This window comes from Felis catus, chromosome B4 (genome assembly GCF_018350175.1).
Source record: "Felis catus isolate Fca126 chromosome B4, F.catus_Fca126_mat1.0, whole genome shotgun sequence".
NCBI lineage: Eukaryota > Metazoa > Chordata > Mammalia > Carnivora > Felidae > Felis > Felis catus.
Genome location: NC_058374.1, coordinates 26,876,402 through 26,892,496, shown reverse-complemented (window position 1 = coordinate 26,892,496; position 16,095 = coordinate 26,876,402). Strand labels below are relative to the sequence as shown.

The 16,095-nt window shown below is 44.6% G+C and overlaps 1 long non-coding RNA gene across 1 annotated transcript; it reads right to left on the bottom strand.

Annotated features, from left to right (window-relative positions):
- Positions 1-6,345: 6,345 nt before the first annotated feature.
- On the bottom strand, positions 6,346-15,503 carry LOC111561295. The gene is made up of 3 exons (XR_002743696.2): positions 14,260-15,503; positions 13,776-13,900; positions 6,346-9,516 (listed from the first exon to the last, which is right to left on the bottom strand). It is a non-coding gene; the product is annotated as an uncharacterized LOC111561295 (long non-coding RNA).
- Positions 15,504-16,095: the final 592 nt, after the last annotated feature.

The window sequence follows — 16,095 nt, the reverse complement described above, 5'->3', positions numbered from 1 at the left end:
GTATGTGTATAAATACACATGTATATATGTGGAAGTCTCCAGGGTAACTGAGGTTATGGAAGAGTTAATACGTGCACAACCTAATTTGGCGTCCAGACAACGCGCGGATCGCAAAGCTTCCCTTTGATTCCCTTACTTGGAGGGAAAATATTAGCGATCTTTATCATTGGGCTCCCTGAAGGGAGCGATAGCCTGGGAGCAGAAAGGGATGGGCTTTTAAGTAGCGCTCTCATTTATAAACACACCATGCTGCCCCCCAAGTACGAGTAACTACAAAGCATTCCACTCTTAGAATACGCTTTCCCATCCTGGGATGTTTTCACTTAAAACAGGCAAGAATTGGTTGCATTCGGCACCGAGGGGCAGCCCCGCTGAGTTAGGCTGTGTGGTTTGTTTCCAAGGTGTAGCCTCCAAGGCGCCCCGTTCACAGGATTCCTGCGGATTTGGCTTTATCTGTGGGCAAGGGACCAGGCTCTGACAATCTACAGAACGCACTCCCTTCTCCCAGGATAATGAGAAGATTTGAAAAGCCATTTAGTCATAACTCAATCAGCCAATTTTCCTCACCCGTGGGCCTTCATGCAATTGCCTTAATTTCTCCCCTGGGTGGGGGGGAATGTGTGGTTCCCAGGGGCTCCGATGCCGTGTGCGTGGCAAGACGCTTCCGTGGAGGGCTTACAGCTGACGACACCCAAGCAGTGGTCCTAAAGGGCTTAGTAAAAATGGTTAGTTATGTTTCAGCTAGGAGTAAGACCAAACCTAGAGGTGAAAAGACAATCAACGCAGCCACAATGTTGAGACTCCTGAAGTAGAAAGCAGCTGTCTTTTTTTTTAAATATTTTTTTTTCAACATTTATTTATTTTTGGGACAGAGAGAGACAGAGCATGAACGGGGGAGGGGCAGAGAGAGAGGGAGACACAGAATCGGAAACAGGCTCCAGGCTCCGAGCCATCAGCCCAGAGCCCGACGCGGGGCTCGAACTCACGGACCGCGAGATCGTGACTTGGCTGAAGTCGGACGCTTAACCAACTGCGCCACCCAGGCGCCCCGAAAGCAGCTGTCTTTAAAGGAGACTTTGGCTGCCCCTCCATACCACGGGCGGCCATGCGGCAGCTACCCCTTCAGCTTGGTTTCTCAGCAGAGGATTAGCGTTCCTGAGAGAGAAAAACTAAAAGGAGGAAACCAAGAAAGAGCAATGCTGGAGGAAAAGTGCTATCAAGTTCAGTAGCGTGGAAAAACTCCCGCTCGCGTGCTATGTGAATGTGGGAATGTAGAATTTGGTGACGGTGATCCCTTCAAGATCTTGGATCAATATTGGGGCGCCTGGGTGGCGCAGTCGGTTAAGCGTCCGACTTCAGCCAGGTCACGATCTCGCGGTCCGGGAGTTCGAGCCCCGCGTCGGGCTCTGGGCTGATGGCTCGGAGCCTGGAGCCTGTTTCCGATTCTGTGTCTCCCTCTCTCTCTGCCCCTCCCCCGTTCATGCTCTGTCTCTCTCTGTCCCAAAAATAAAAATAAAAATAAAAACATTGAAAAAAGATCTTGGATCAATATAAACTTCAGCCACATTCTGAAGAAATTTGGTCAGGTATAAAAAAAGGGTCTTGGGCAGAGAGAGGCCAGCTGGAGCAGTGTTCGACTGAAATGCATATGGTTTGAATGACTTTCAGCTGAAATGAAAATGTAGGCTTTCAAGGTATACTTAAGAGACTTTTTTTTTTTAAACCATCCCAAAATATAGCTTGAAAGAATAGAAAAACAATTGCACCGGGGAAAAAAAAAAAAATAAGGGGAGGGTGAGGGAAGAAAATTGGGAGAGAGAACACAATGGAAAACGCCAGTGAGACGATGAAATTTTCCCCCGAGGAAGCCCCGCTTTTCACTTTTAATATTTAATAAATCTTTCCATATCAAAAGAGCTCTCAGTACACAAAGTTTACAGAATCAGGAAGGGCTCAAGAGTCCGAGAAAGTAATCTCCGGGGTGGTTCTGGCCTTAGGAAAAAGAAGTTAACTCCCGGATGCACAAGCTGGAGCACAGGATAAGGTGCCAAGTTAACCTCCAATCCCAGGGGCCAACCCGTGAGCCTGCAATGGGGCCGCCCTCCCAGAGTGGCAACACGTTCCAAAAGTGGATTTGTGCTCATGCAGGCTGGATGGTTGTCCGTGCTGGCCAAGGGCGAGGTGGACCAAGATGCCTTTGTCCATTTGTGACAAAGGGTCACATAAACAAGGAGCCAGGGGTGAGGAAGGAATGGAAGAAAATTATATGTTTGAAAGAAGAAGATGGAGAGGCAGAAAAGATGAACATTAAAGAAGGGGCGGGGGGGAGAAGGAATACAGATCTAGAATTTCTAAATTACCCTTGGCTCAAGGGTCTGGTTTACCACTGAAACAGTATAATTATAAAGTTGGCTTAAAACAGGCCGAGGATCTAGTTACTAATTTCTTACTAGCAATAGCATCAAAACTCTTGCTGCTAGTAGCTGGTCTCTTGACAAAAACCGTGTGTCTCATACACGACGGGACCTATAGGGAGAACTGGTTTTAATCAGGCACATCTATAAAATGGTATGCAGTTGTGGTCTCTCTTCTCAGATGTCGATCTGAGCAGAGGAGAAAGTGAGGGTTGGAATTGTCAAAGTAATGAGGGGAAAAAAAAAAACATTTTACATAAATGCTCCCTTGTCGTGCAGATGCAGCTCGTAGGCTGTTGGTCAGAAAATTCGGTGGGAACCCTCTCGTGGATTTGAGGAAAATGACCAGAAACATTCCTCTTGTGTTCCTGTTTTTGGACCAGATTCTGCACGGCCTCAAAAAGGAAATCCTGGCCTGGTTACAGCCTTAAATGGGTGCTCAAATCCCCTGAACATTCCTTGCAGAAATGCTTTCATTCTTACCCCACTTTCGCTAATAAGAACAACAGGCATCAAAGGCACCTAAGGCTTTACTCCTGTTTACCTTGGCAATTACATAGTCAGGATTCAAAAGAAGATTGTTCACTTCCAAGGTACAAAATTCCCATTTGTAACAACAACAACAAAAAAAAACTTTTCTAGAATTTATACATAGTAGGCATATGGAGACCCATGCCTTTAACCATTACTCCTGTTTCCTGGGAAAATGTGTTAAGTGTAGATTAAGTAACCGCACCACCAACATGGCAGCCTCTTTCAGAATCAGGACCCTAAATTCTTTCCCAGTATAGCTAATCAGTCAATGATTCCTCAGGATTCACAATCACCTGCTTTTAAATGAAGATCTCTTTGGGGGGGATTCAGTCCCTGAACCCCTAGGAATTGGCCCGGGAAGGGGTTGGGGTGAAGCTGGCTGCCTGTGGAAAGACCATCTCTGGACAGCACAGGGAGCGGGGCCCTTGGCTATCAGGGGCTCGGGGAGATCGGGAGAGGAGGCCTCCAGGAAAGAGAACATTCTCATTCCATTTCTCCTAGGCTTCACATGATGTTTCCTGCAAGAAACTGCAAATGACCTTGTCCCACCTTTAGAGCAGATTCCTAGGACAGAGATCAAAAACAACAACAAAAAACCTCAGTATTCACTGAGTAGTCACTTGAGACATTCCCATGAAATAATACATAATTAAATATTGTCCATTCATGTTTTTCAACAAACTGAAAAACAAACTGGAAACGATCCTAGATGTTAATGATTAAAAAAAAAAATGTTTTTTTTTATGCCATACTAGTCATAGTGTAATATGTACTAATATAAACAAGGGGCATAAAAGTACTCATGATGAAGAGGTCAGAATTTATAATTCTAGAAGTGACATTGGAGCCAAGCCTTAAAGCATAACCAGAATTCTGCTGAGCTGATACAGTGATTGTGGCAAGGAGGGCTAGCTGCTCGTGCAAATCCACCACTTGCTTTTTCCTAGAGCACACAGCTAGACTACATTTCCCAGCCTCCCTTGCAACTGAGTGGGGACATGTGACTGAGCTCCAGCCAATAGAACAAGAGCGGAAGGGGCGTACGTCATTTTCAATCCTGGCCATAAAAATCTCTTTGGTGTGCGCCCCTGTGCTCTTTTCTCCGTTCATCGGGTAGAATGGAGATGATCCCCAGGGCCATCCTGGGAGCTGTATAGCGGACATGGCAGAGACTCGGCCAGTCTAGGTTCCTGAGAGCTGGTCGCAGACATGTTCAGCCACACAGTGGCGTTAGGTGAGCAAAACCAAACTTCTCTTACGTCTGATCCAACACGCATTCGTCTATTGGATGGGGCCGTTGACCTTCCTTATGAATAGAGTGCCGAAAGCACAGCACGTGAGAAGTCACGCAGGGGCTAAGGTGGAGGGCACTTTCGAGGAAATTTGGGAGAGGCCAAAATGAATCTGGAAAGGTAGCGGAGCAAGAGTGACATGCTAGGTCAGTTTGGACTTTTTCCCACAGGCCAGTGGTTCTCCACCGGCGGTCATTTAGCCCATCACCCCCATCCCACAGGGAATATCTGTCAATGTCTAGAGACATTTTGGGGGTGTTACAGTAGGGGGTGGGTGGTGTTGCTGACATCCATAATCCTACAATGCACGGGACAGCCCCCCACATCAAAGAATTATTTGGGTCAAATGTCAACAGTACTGAGATGGGGAAACCCTGCTATAGTAGGGGGGGCGGGACTATATTAAAGGAGAGTGTCTTTAATCATATTTATGTTCTGGAGAGCTAACGTAGACGAGAGAGATCCAACGTAGACGAGAGAGACAGGAGATGAGAAAAAACCATTTTTCATCCTTTATCAAATACATACTATGCGCCAGGCATTAGGTACACAAATGAGTAAGTAATAATCTAGCAAGGGAAATAGTAATGACTTTTATGGGACTTGGGAAACTTGAACTCTAGCCTGGGGGCTGTCGCCAGCACCTATCAGCATCTCTGGCCCTTTGTTACTAGTTAGGAGCCTTCTGAAAGAAAGGAAAAGAACGTCCCAAACTAGATCATTGGGCGAAGAAGTGGAATGGAGGAACTATATGAGAAACGTAGCAGAAATGCAATAAACCAGACTGGGTGTCAGAGTAGATGGGAAAGTTGAGAGAAGCGAAAGTGAGGTCTGTATTCTGGCAACAGAAAGGACAGAGATGCCAAAACCAGAACATAAGAACTGCCTTAGAGGTCAGTTTTCTTAGAGGTATTTTTCTTTTTGAGAGCTGTGAAACTCTGTGATTCCTAGAGGACACAGACAAGCAACTGGTATTAGAAAACAATGGCCAGGGTCACAGTCGGTTAAGCATCCAACTCTTGATATCGGCTCAGGTCATGATCTCACGGTTCATGGGTTCGAGCCCCGAGTCGGGCTCTGCGCTGACAGTGCGGAGTCTGCTTGGGATTCTCTCTCTCTCTCTCTCTCTCTGTCTCTCAAAATAGAAATGCCAATGGCCAATAAACATTGAAAAAGATGTTTCATCTCACTACCAATCACAGCAATGAATATTAAATCCAAATGCTCTTTTGTATCTTTCAAACTAGCAAAAAACTGTTTACTTATTAATATCTAATGTTAGCCCTGATGTGATGAAACAGGAATTCTCATACTCTGTGGGTAGACGGGAAAATTTATAAAACCTTACAAGGAGAAACTGATTATTGGCAGTTGAAAAAAAAACATATGTACATATATACATATGTACATATGTATATATGTGTGTATATATGTGTATATATGTATACACATGTATATTTGTGTATATGTACATATATACACACATATACATGTATTTATATTTATACATTTACATACATACACACACACACACACACACACACACACACACACACTGGAATCCAGAAATTTCACTTCTAAGAATAAATCCCAAGGAAATAATCAAATAAATATTTTTAAAAATATGCGTATCCCAAACATTCACTATAGTGCTGTTTGTATTACATTGGAAACAAATGTCCATAAATAGGGGACTGGCTAAATAAATTATAGTACTTTTTGAACGAACAGAAAACTATGCAGTGACTAAAAATAACATTTATTGAATGGAAAGATATTCACAATATGAATAATATTAACATTAACAATACTAAAGTGACCAAGCTCAGGTTATTAGCGAATTTGTGTGGTAGGATCCCATTTATGCAAATATATATAACGACGATAGCAAAAATTCAGTGGGTAGATAACAAAGGGCAATAGTGGGTGCCATTGGGTGATGGGCTCCTACGTGATCTTCACTTCTTGGTGAAAGTACAAATGTGTGTGGGATTTTCACTCTTTACTTTTTTTTATTTTTTTTAATATTTATCTGTGAGAGAGAGAGACAGGGCGCAAGCTGGGGAGGGGCAGAGAGAGAGGGAGACATGGAATCCGAAGCAGGCTCCAGGCTCTGAGCTGTCAGCACAGAACCCGACACAGGGCTCGAACTTATGAACCTCGAGATCGTGACCTGAGCCGAAGTCAGATGCTTTAACGGACTGAGCCACCCAGGTGCTCCGGATTTTCACTTTTTAGTTATACATTTTGTCTGATGATTTTAAGGAGCACTTTTTTTTTCTCCATTGCCACAGAAATAACACAAATCCTTAAAAATGTTCACAAGAGCCCCAGTCCCCCCAAAGAAACAAAACCAAAGGATGACGGCCTGTTTTATTCATTGTGTTCAAAGAAATGGCATCCACAGGCTCTGGATCTCCCATGACAGCCCTGGGGGTTGCCTGTGGTCCTGACAGTTATTAACACGGTGCATCTCCACTCTCCGGTACCCTGGTCGGAGGATTAATTATACGGTCATCCTATTCAAGGAAGAAACCTACAAATGTATCATTGCCTAATTTGTATTCTTATAAACAGTTTTTCTGGTCTCCCCCAAGCTCTGTTTGCATCCCCAGACCTCTCAACCTTGCTACTCTAATCATTTCATGTACTGTTTACAGAGAAAGAGAACCAGCTAAAATATCTCCCCACTTTGATTTCTTCCAGCCAGCAGCCAAAGTAATTTATCTTAGCCTTTACTGAAGACTAAATTGTATCCTTTAAGGCTTTCCTCTAAATCCTGTTATTTTGACTTTTTGACTCACTTTGCACCCTCTGATATATAAAGTAACAACAATTTCTACAATGAACAACTGTGTTTGTTCATCAGAAATTCTTTCTGTTCCTCAGACTTCTTTCCTGTTTCCTAATGGTTATGCATTTGAAAATTTGATAAATTGCCTGGCACGGTTTGAGTTTAGTGGGAGCATTTGAACATGCTTTGCCTACAAAGCTTATCAGTTAGTTACTTAACCTTTATGAATAGGTTAAATATTTTCCACAGTATTTATATAAATATGATACCTGGTTTCAAGTTAAACCTAATAAAAAGGAAGTTATTCTTTACTTCAACGAGTCCTATTTCTTCTCGTCTTTATCTTCCCCGTCTTAATGGCCACTCGACTAAGAAAGAAATTCACAAGGCAGATGTGGGAATGTCACTTTCTAAATACAACATTCAGCCAGGATACTCTTGTTGTCCTTGTTTTAAGTAAAGAAAAGGTAACTATTCCTCCAGGATGTATGCTTTGGCCATGAAATGGAGGTCTAAAGTCAAGTCAAGGGGCTACGTGGAGTTAAAAAAAAAAAAAAAAGAAATCCTGGACATAAAACAATCTATGTGTTGAATTCAGAGTGATGATGCAGCGCTTGCGTGATACACAGAAAGCATCCCAGTGTGTTCTCAGTTCTTAACAAAGCATTCCTTGTTTCCGTATTTCCCAAAGGCTCCGAGCACACATACGCTACATCTCTCTGCCAATGGAGAAACGCTCACTAAGTGCTTCATTCATTCCCACACGCTATATTTATTCATTTTTCAACAGAAAGTGGCATATTGAATATGTATTCCTGGAAATTCCTGAAATCCATTTATTAGGCTTGCAGCTAGTTGCTCATACACCTTCCTATCCCAGGAGCCAACCCCGCAAACCCAAGTCCTGGATCATTCTGCAATCTAATGCCTAAGGACCCAGCAGCCAGGCAAGAAAAAGGCCTTTAGGCCAAGTCTGCATGATTGGAAGTACTAGACTAGCCCCACGCGTCACCGGTCACTCTTAGCGGAACCCAAGCCCCTAACGATGACGCCACCCAATTTACTGCCTCCGTCCGCGGACCCCTACGCCTTGTGCCTTCTGTCTGCATCTCTAAATTCCTAGTGGAAAAGAATTAGACCAGCGTATGGCTCGCCCGCTCTGGTGATTGGGGACAGCCCCTGAAATTTAGGCAGGCAGGAGGGAGAAGCTCCAGTCGTGTCACCAGTTGGCAGCCTGACCCTCAACCCTTTCGTGGAGCCCTTGACACAGTGTGACATTCAGAGGGTGTGCACAAAACGTGGACAGCCCACGTGTCACCTTGCGCCGAACATGTTTTTCATATCTCAGTAAACGGGGCCACAGACTTCTCTGGAAATGCATCTAAGATTGGGCAGCTTCTAACAGAACGAGAACTAAAAATGGAAACTTCTTTTTAAGTGCATTTTTTGTTTGTTTAAAAAAGTTCCAATGAGGAAAGCCTGTGGTTCCAATGCTTCAGTTTACCCGGAAACTCAAGAGACGCCACTATATCTCGCTAATCACACGTGACATCTCAAAGAAAGCAGGGCTATCTGATGCCTGAAGTAGCAACAGGCACATGGGGATTAATCAAAAAAAAAAAAAAAAAAAATGAGAGACAAATAAGTTATCCAGTGAACAACAAGAAGAGGCAACAACCTGAGTGTCGTTATTTGAACGTCTCCAAATGAAAACCACTAGGGTAGGCGTTTGGGGATCCAGTTTTCAAGTCCTGCTCTGGGAGTCATGCAGCATGTGACCTTGAACAAGTAATCTAATCCTTCTGGATCTCTGTTTCCACGTCTACGAAATGGGCGTTTTATTTGATGATCTCTAAAATCCTCTTTCTGCTCAAAAGCTGTGTTGTTCTGTTAAAAAGTGGAATTTTAAATCTAAACCTCAGGAAAGGCCCCTGCAGCACAGCAAAGAGCTGTGAGCTCACGGAGCTGTTTCTTAGGTTCTCACGCTGGGCGCCCACAAGCGCTCGGCCGTTCTGGAATGCCTGAAACTCAGGCGGTGGCCGCTCTGGAGCTGAGGGGACGAAAGGAGCAAATATAAGAGGAAATACTGTGATTTTCACTGAAATATACCGTATCCAAACAAAGCCGGTATTCACACTGTCTCCTGCACTTGTAATTGTTTTGTGGAAAAGAAAAATCACACAACAGTCGCTGATCGGCAGGCTCCGGACCAAATTGTTTAGGAGCAGGGAAGGTCCAGGGAGAGCCTGAGCTGCACTTCCCAGGCCCCCAAAGCCTACCCCCCCCATCCGGGGTTTGCTCTGGGGGCTGTGAAGGGAGAGAGGCAGATCCCCCTGCGTCTTTCTCCTGCCTCACCCGGCCCCGGCGTCGATGGAGAAAGAAGGTTCCCTTCCCGCAAAAAACCCAGCGTGCCTGGTTCTTTCCTTAAATCCAGACTTCTCTCTGCAGTAGTCAGAAAATGTTCCAGGTACGCAGGCTGATTCTGGAAAAGAGGAGAAGGGTGACCTTTAATGATTCTAAGAAAGGAGGAAATCTTCAGTTACTGCAGAAGGCATTTGTGTTAAATATAACGGACCTGCCCCCTAAGTGTGATCATTGAACAAAGGATGGAGACCTTTGAGATCTGGGGTCAATCCGCATGCTCCAGGAGGGGTTGGAGCACCGCATGTCCTGCAGGCCCGGGGTGGGCAGCTCTTCAGTGCTGTCACCCAAACCCAGCTAACGAGGTGGAGGGGGGGCAGCCAGCAAGTGGGAGACACCCCAGCCCTCGGCCCCGCTGATGCAACAGAAGAGGACCAGCATCTTTTGTTTCAACTCCCCGCCACACGATGGTGTTGGCGGACTCTGGGGGCCCTTTGTCCTTTTGGGGACCTGAGCATCCACTCTCCTCCTTGAGGGCACAGGGAAATAAGTTAGAGTGAGCCCTGCGTGTGGCTTCCCACCGGGGGAGCCACTTCCCTACCACACCCGACAGGTGCAGAGGACGGCGATGTCCCCAAGCTTGGCCAACTCGCTCCTGAGACCGAATCGTGGACTGCTGCCATGTCGCCACGGCAGGGACGTGTGAAGACGCGGGGGCGAGAAGGTGAGAGACAAATCCCACCAGGCCGTGCTGGTTTATAAGACAGTTCCGCACCTTCCTGTTCCCTGGTTCTTTGAAGCGCCTGCGGATCCTTACCAAGTCCAAGGAGCAAATCCCACGGGTTCTGTGATCTCTGCTTCCTGCTGCTTCCTCCTCTCCCACCCTCTGCCACCATACCTTCCCCCCTTTTGCTTGTGTCAGCCAGAGTCGTACTCTGTGGCTGTAACTGAGAGCCTGGCTACGGATGCAATGTGGGTGCTATGTTGCTGTTCTGCTGGGTAGAATGTGGGTGTTTAGGCCCACGCTCTGCAAAGGGCACGATTCGAAACAAACAATCAGAATCCCGCACCGGTCACGGTGGCCAGTACGAAAAAGACAAGCAGTAACAGGTGTTGGTGAGGATGTGGTGAAAAGGGAGCCCTGGTGCCCTGTTGGTGGAAATGTAAACTGGTGCAGGCCCTGTGGAAAATAGGATGAAGTTGCCTCACAAAGTTAAAAATAGAACTGCCGAGGGATCCAGTAATTTCCTTTCTGAGCATTTACCTGAAGGAAATGACAACGCTAATTCGAAAAGATGTAAGCACCCCTATGTTTATTGCAACGTTATTTTTTTAAAATTTTTTATGTTTACTTTTGAGAGAGAGTGGGTGTGTGTGTGCACGCACACATGGGTGGGTGAGGGGCAGAGAGAGGAAGACACAGAACCCACAGAAGGCTCCAGGCTCTGAGCTGTCAGCACAGAGCCCCACGCGGGGCTCGAACTCACAAACCTGAGCCAAAGTCGGAGCTCAACAGACTAAGCCACCCAGGCGCGCCCCTTTTTTTACTTATTTTCTCATTTTTTTTTTATATTGCAACATTGGCTGAAATATGGAAGCAGCCTAAGTGTCCATCGACTGATAAAAGGATGAAGAAGAAGTGGTATTGTGGTAGGGTCCCCTCCCTAAGGAGAGAAAAGAAAAGAAAGAGAAAAGAAAAGAAAAGAAAGAAAAGAGAAAAGAAAAGAGGAAAGAAAAAAGAAAAGAAAAGAAAAGAAAAGAAAAGAAAAGAAAAGAAAAGAGAAAAGAAAACCTTCAAGGTAACCTGGCTATGCACGTAGGTGACAACATCCCTCACAACCTTGTAAACTAAGACTACTTAATCAGACTACATGTTTGTGTGTGTTACCATATATGGGAGACAAAGAAATAGAAAATGTATGAAAAAACTACACCACGGGTCGTTCGGGGCTCAGTTCCTCGGGTACGAACCCAACTGAGCAGTGCCGGCAGGAATAAAGTTGCCTTCTGGAAAGAAAAGCCTCGGTGTCACGACTCTGCACGAGAATCCTGCTACATTGCATATCCGATGGAATATTACTCGGCCGTAAAAAAGAACGAGATCTTGCCATTTACAACACCATGGACGGACGTGGAGGGCATTATGCTAAGTGAAATAAGCCAGACAAGGCAAATGTCCTCTATTTCACTTGTGTGTGAAATCTAAAACCGATAAAAACAGAAACAGATTCAAAGATACAGAGAACAAACTTGTGGTTGCCGGTGGGGAGACTGGAGGAGTAGGTGAAGGGGATTAAGAGATACAAACTTCCAAATATGAAATAAGTCATGGGGACGAAAAGTACCCATAGGAAATATAGTCAATAATATTATGTAACTTTGTGTGGCAACAGATGGTAACTACACTTACTGTGGTGAGCATTTTGTAATGTAAATAACTGCTAAATCACTATGTTATATACCTGAGACTAATATAATATTAGGCCAGCTATACGTCAATTAAATAACAATAATTATGGTGATGACGATTTCAACTATTGTATATATTTTCCTTTTTATTTTGATCCCAATATAGTTAACTAACAAGTGTTAACATTAGTTTCAGGTGTACAATATGGTGATTCAGAAACTCAGTACCTTACTCAGTACTCCTCATGATAAGTGTACTCTTAATCCCTTTTACGTAAACTCTTTCACCCATCCCCCACACCCACCTCCCCTCTGGTAACCACCAATTTATTCTTTATTGTGAAGAGTCTAGTTTTGTTTTGGTTTTTCCTTTGGGGGGAGGGTTAGTTTCTCTCTTTTCTTCTTTGTTCACTTGTTTTGTTTCTTAAACTCCCCCTGTGAGTGAAATCATGTTCTTTGTTTTTCTCCGACTCGTTTCACTTAGCATTATACGTTCTAGATCCCTCCATACGGTTACAAATGGCAAGATGTCATTCTTTTTTATGGTATGTATATCATCTCTTTTTATCCATTCATCTATTCATGGACATTTGGGCTACTTCCATAATTTTGTTCTTGTCAATAATGCTGCATTAAACACATCCTTTCAAGTTATCATTTTTCATATTCTTTGGGTAAATTCTCAGTAGTGCGGTTCCTGGATCATAGGGTAGTTTTATTTTTAATTTTCTGAGGAAACTCCATACCGTTTGGCATCGTGGCCGCACCAGTTTGCATTCCCACCAACGGTGCACAAGGGTTCCTTTTTCTCTAAATCTTTGCTAATGCTTGTTGTTTCCTGAATTTTCTATTGTAGCCATTGTGACAGGCGTGAAGTAATAACTCATCGTGGTTTTGATTTATATTTCCCTGATGGTGAGTCACGTTGAGCATCTTTTGATGTATCTGTTGGCCATCTGGATGCCTTCTTTGGAGAAACATCTATTCATGTCTTCTGCCCATTTTTTAATTAGATTGTGGTGTGTGTGTGTGTGTGTGTTGAGTCATGTAAGCTCTTTGTATATTTTAGATAGAAACCCTTTATCAGACATGTCATTTGCAAATACCTTCTCCCGCTCAATACATTGTCTTTTGGTTTGTTGGTTATTTCCTTTGCTGTAAAGAAGCTTTTTATTTTGGTGTAGTCTTAGTAGTTTATTTTTGTCTCCCTTGCCTCAGGAAAGGCATGTCTAGAAAAAATGGTACAGCTGATGTCAAGGAGGTTGCTGCCTGTGTTCTTTCCTAGGATTTGGATGGTTTCAGGTCTCACAGTTAGGTCTGTCGTCCATTTTGAATTTTTTGTGTGTGTATCGTGTAAGAAAGGCCAGTTTCAGGGCGCCTGGGTGGCTCAGTCGGTTGAGCGTCCGACTTCGACTCAGGTCATGATCTCGCGGTCCGTGGGTTCGAGCCCCGCGTCGGGCTCTGTGCTGACAGCTCAGAACCTGGAGCCTGTTTCGGATTCTGTGTCTCCCTCTTTCTCTGACCCTCCCCTGTTCATGCTCTCTCTCTCTCTGTCTCAAAAATAAATAAAATTTTTTTTAAAAAATTTAAAAAAAAAAAAAAGAAAGAAAAGAAAGGCCAGTTTCATTCTTCTGCATGTTGCTGTCCAGTTTTCCCAACACCATTTGTTGAAGAGACTGTCTTTGCATAGTCTTTCCTCTTCTGTTGAAGATTAATTAACCATATAATTGTGGGTTTATTTCTGGGCTCTCTGTCCTGGTCCATTGATTTATGTGTTCATTTTTGTGCCAGGACCATACAGTTTTGATTACTGTAACTTTGGTGGGGTTTTTTTTTTTACAATTTTTTTTTTTAAGTAATCTCTACACTCAACGTGGGGCTCGAATTTACAACCCGCAGATCAAGAGTCACGTGCTCTACTGACCGAGCCAGCCATGCGCCCCAATTACCACAACTACAACTTTAGCATACCTTGAAATCTGGGGTTTTGCTCCTTCCAACTTTGCTCTTGTTTTTCAAGACTGTCTTGCCTATCCAGGGTCTTTCGTGGTTCCATCCAAACTCTAGCGTTATTTGTTCTGGTTCTGTGAAAAATGCTGTTGGTATTTTGGTAAGGATTGCAAAAACATCATAAGAATAAAGATTTTTAAAAATAGAATAAACTATGAGAGAGAGTGGTGTCTCCTATGTGATGGGCAAATGACCAGAGGTAGAAAGCAAAGAATGATCGATAAATACAGAGGGAAAAGTCTGAGAAGCTAAGCACAAAAAGCTCATTCTCTTGGTCAAGAGCAACAATGTAACCAATATTTAATGAGCTCACACCTTATTCTGGGCTCTGTTCTAGAAGTTGTTGTTAACTCATTTAAACCACAAAACGACTTTGATAGGGTTAATTACAGTGAATACTCCCACTACACAGATGGGAAAACTGAAACCCAGAAGGTCTACTTACTTCCCAAGATTCCATAGCTGGTAAGCGATTGAACCAAGTTCCAAGCCAGGCAGTCTGCTTCTAGACCCGTTTACTCAATCCTAAACCACGACCGCACGTAGACTTCAGAATGTTATAGGCAAAAATTCATGGGCATGCGTTCAATGTTGTCTGAAAATAAAATGCACTTTTTATTTGGGTGCATGTAACCCTGTCATTGGGTTATTCGTCCCTCTTCCTTTTCCATGCTACTTTTCCGTGGATTCTGCATTTCAGACGCGGCTTCTGGCCACCTCTGCGACTGGGGAAGCAGGACAGGTGGAGAGGAGAGCTCACACCCCCTGAGCCCTTATTCCGGGTCAGCCATGTTGTACTGCGTCCTCACACTGACAGGAGTTCTACGTCGCTAGTGAGGAAGGGGAGGGTCTGAAGAGATCAGCAAATGGCCTGATTGAAGGGCTCCAGTCAGAGGGTCTGACTCCAGAGCCTTCTCTCCCTTCCATGCTGGGGAGATGGCTGAGAACAAAAGTGCCAGCGAAGAGGCCCAGTGCCCTCCCTGTGCTGGCACGGCCCTATGGGGACTTTCATGGGCCCTGGCATGTTGCTTTCATGGGCTTCTTCAATCAATCAATCAATCAAGAAAGAAAATCGGCCTTCTATGATTGCACTGATATAAAGACAAATATATTAGTATTACGTATTTAAAAAAGCATTTTTTTGACCCGGAAGTTTATTTTTTTTCCTTCTGATCTTAAAAGAAATGGCACCACTTCCGCGGACCCCTATAAGTATCATGGGCCCTGGGCGCTATGCCTTCTGATGAAGCGTCAGCCTTGGTTGCTGGTTGCACTTAGGGCTCACCTTGGGGGCTCCAGTGTTTTCTTACCCAAAGGGAAGCTTAATCTCAGAAACAGTGGAAACCCCGAACTACACTCCTCGGGAGCGGTGGGAGGTGAAACGGAACACACCCAAATGTTGTAACTAATATTCCTGTGCCTTGACAAATCCTTTGATGAAGCCTAAAGAGAATGCATCTGTATATATGGCGACCCAAACTGGTGACAAATGGTGTGGTCAGTACAGGTGAATGCCGGTGCCATCATCCAGCCTTGGGTAAATTCATTAATCTCTCTAAATCTGTTTCCTCATTTGTAAAATGACATGATAAAAGTTCTATAAGCCAGGGGCGTCTGGGTGGCTCAGTCAGTTAAGCAATTAAGCGTCCAACTCTTGGGGCGCCTGGGTGGCTCAGTGGGTTTAGCGTACGACTTCGGCTCAGGTCGCAATCTTGCTGTCCGTGGGTTTGAGCCCCGAGCGGGGGCTCTGTGCTGACAGCTAAGAGCCTGGAGCCTATTTCAGATTCTGTGTCTCCCTCTCTCTCTCTCTCTCTCTCTCTCTCTCTGCCCCTCCTCTGCTCACATTCTGTCTCTCTTTCTCTCTCTCTCTGGCTCTCTCTCTCCAAATAAATAAATCAACTTTTTAAAAAGTCTGTAAATCAGAGGACCCCTGGGAGGACGAAATAAAGTACACGAATGAAGAGCTGAGCACAGTATCCGGCATGTAGGAAACACTGGAGAAATGTTAGCTAAGACTCCTAGGATCACCATCCCCATCGCCATCACTGCTGCTACCCGTGAGGACCACAGAACAGAATGTTCCAATGTGGAACTTGCCTGACTAGGGAAGAAACACACACAATCGAGGACCGGCTGAGCTATCACGAGTCCTGCACCCCCTCAAGTACAGCTGAAGGGAAACCCTTATCTCCTCAAATTCAGTAACAAATGTTTCTCCGGTGAAACCCCGGGGGGGGGGGCGGGGGGGGGGGAAGGAAAGTAGAATATTCATTCTGTTGTT